Genomic DNA, 3,014 nt, shown 5'->3' with positions numbered 1-3,014 from the left:
AATCTTCCCCTTATGAACAAGAATCCCTAAATATGTAGCACAGAGGCTTTGAATTTGTCAAAAAAAGTGTACGAAAAAGAAAGCCCCAAAATTCATGGCTTATGTGTACCTATGTGAACAAGATGTAAGGTGTGAGTTGATCCTCTTCTTTTTCCCTCTAACATACAAGACATAGCAAGCATGTGGACTGAGTTAGAGTTGAGATTGAGCCTGAGTATAGGGCCATTTTATAGGAGAGAACCCCTTTACATATTCAGAAGCATATGTTATCACCACATATGCCTTATGCCAAATATGATGCCATAATAGGTGCCACTTTGCCACACATCACTGCTTTACATAATATCCTTCTAAGAGGTTGCTCCAACACAAAAGACTTATACACACTAGCGGTTGTTCACCCATTGGAACCGCTTTACTTAAAGCCTATATATAGTGCTAGTTTACACAACCACCTAGCACTTGTTTATTCCCATATTAATCACAATTAAAATTTAACAACTTTGGTTGAAAACCCTACACTTCTCAACTCCACAATTCCTAACCAAACTTAGTTAGAACTACAATAGAATTAGTGCTCTCAACTAAACAAGTAATGAACCTGATTACCAAGCATAGAGAGTAACATGTCTCAAGCATAGAAAGCTTATCCTAATGAGGTACTTAACCAAAATATTAGCAAAGAACCAATGACCTCTAAGCAATCAAATCACACACACTAAAAAATATATTCCACAAAGGAGTAGAATCACAATAGCCTCATGATATACTAGTGTGTTACCCATAAAGGACTAGATGGCCATTATATAGGTGATGAGAAAGAAGGCACCTAGAGCCACTTAAAGGGGCCGCGTGCCATTTATTACCTTGCTTCTTGAGTCACCAAAAAAGTGCAAGGGTCACTCTACATGAACTATGGTTAGCTAGACCATAGTCCATTAAAACCACTACCAGTATGTGACTTTTATAACTCTCATGTATATAGATCAAATTATGTGACTTCTATAACTCTCATGTATATATATTCAATATACCAACATGGTGTGTGTGCATGTGTGTTGTTGATTTCTCATGGTGTTCTCGAAGGTAGTCTGTCTTCTCTGTTTTTTCTAGGACAAAATTTACAGATGCTCTGGTAAAATTTTCTCTCCTTTGAACATAAACTCAATGAGATAATGCTAATTTCTCACGGTATTCATGAAGTTTGTCCTTTTTCTCTCTTTTTTGAACAAAATTTATATAACATCCTCTCTCATATGTTGATGTTAAATTTATTTAATTTAAACAAAATATTTATTCCACCTTGTGCTTACTTTTGCTCTTTTTTTTTGGGGGGTCATAGAGGTCCAAATACACTTTTTTTTTGAAGTTTAAGATTCATAATGGAAAATACTAAAAATGTTTTTTTAAATTCCAGTTTAAATTTGATTATATGTTATTGTTAATGTTAAGAGGTTGTCTTCTGTTGGTTTTGAAGATTTGAAGATTTTTCACTAAACAACCTACCAATAATCAAACAGATAAGACACATTTTATATTTTGTTATTCTTTAAAATCAATCAAAGTTTAGGTTATAAATTGAATATTTTTTAAATATGTATTATAGGTTTCTGAATCTTTAGTGTTGCTATGGAGACTAATTTTGAATCTTAGGTGTTGCGTTGCAGTTTTTGAAGCTTTGTGTTTGTTGTGTGGTGGAGACTAGTTTGGGAAAAGAAAAGGTAATAAGCAATTTTCATTCTCTTGTTAATTAAAGTTTGCTAATCATTAAATGGTAAGTTTTGGATTTTCTATTATGTTGGTAATCTTGATAATGTAATATATTAAATTTGTTTCTTTGCTCTTTGCAGGTTTTGAATCTCCAAGTTCTTTTGGTTTGGAGACTGTTGGACCCTAGGAAGGTAAAAGGTAATCATCAAGTCCATTCTCTTGTTAATTTAGTTTATGAGTGTAAAATTGTTAATCTCAATATGTTGGTTAATTCAATGCTGACACTATAGCGGTAACATTTTATTAATATTTATCTATTTTATAAATATGTTTCTTCACTGTAGATATCTCAAAGAAGGAAAACTAAAGGTAATATACACAATGTGGAGGTTTTTAATCATAGAGAGGAGGAGGAAAAATGGATTCCCGAACGATATAGTAAATTCACTTGGGTCTTAATATGCGACCAAGAACTCGAGGCTCCTTCAAAGTAAAAGCTAAGAGACATAGGTGATTTGTCGAAAAATTGGAAAGACAAAATATTAGGGTTCAGACGACAACAAACGGAGGATGGTGCAACTATGAGAACGGAAGTTCTTATTCATCATGTATATTCGCACAAATAATCCGATTGCATCCAGATAACCAAATTCTAAGGCATAAGTTAAACAGCAAGTATATGGTATTCATCATATATATTTGCACAAATAAATCCGATTGCATCTAGATAACCAAATTCTAAGGCTTAAGTTAAACAATGAGTATATGGTATTTCTAAATAAATATAGTTATTTTTATTTTCTGATTTCGAAGCATATGATGTTTTCCAGCTTTGTATCCTTTCACATTGGAAGAGTGGCAATATGTGGAGTGTGTAAGTGAAAAGATCACTGTTCTCTATGCTGAGATTGATACATTGATGTACGAAAACAAGAAAGCACCTTGTTTGGCTACCAAAAAAATTTATTTTTATGATTCATTGTACGTTTTGTCTTACGGGAGGAGCTAATTTGGGCTCTTTACAGCATATACCATTCTCTTCCTTGTCTAATCTTGAATGGCCATGTCTTAGATTAGACTAGATTCAAGCTTGCAGGTGCTAAAGCTCTCAAATGATGTGCAAGATGTAATGAAACCAACCAAACAGGCTCAAAAGATGTTCACTTGATGAGCTTTTTTTTTCTTTAGATTGCTTTGTCTATTTTTTTACATCTTGTGAAGAGCTAAAGAAAACTAAAATCACCTATGCTTGCAAAAGTCCAAGTGATCGCTAGATGACACATTTCTTGGGTGATCAATGGGAT

The 3,014-nt window shown here is 33.3% G+C and overlaps 1 long non-coding RNA gene across 1 annotated transcript; it reads left to right on the top strand.

Moving 5' to 3' along the window:
• The first annotated feature begins 1,491 nt into the window (after positions 1–1,491).
• On the top strand, positions 1,492–2,281 carry LOC147609305 (uncharacterized). The gene is made up of 3 exons (XR_015264227.1): positions 1,492–1,721; positions 1,851–1,908; positions 2,055–2,281. It is a non-coding gene; the product is annotated as an uncharacterized LOC147609305 (long non-coding RNA).
• Positions 2,282–3,014: the final 733 nt, after the last annotated feature.

Source organism: Cibotium barometz, chromosome 51 (assembly GCF_041138505.1).
Source record: "Cibotium barometz isolate CiBa-2024 chromosome 51, ASM4113850v1, whole genome shotgun sequence".
Taxonomy (NCBI): Eukaryota; Viridiplantae; Streptophyta; class Polypodiopsida; order Cyatheales; family Cibotiaceae; genus Cibotium; species Cibotium barometz.
This window is presented reverse-complemented; position numbering and strand designations above follow the sequence as displayed.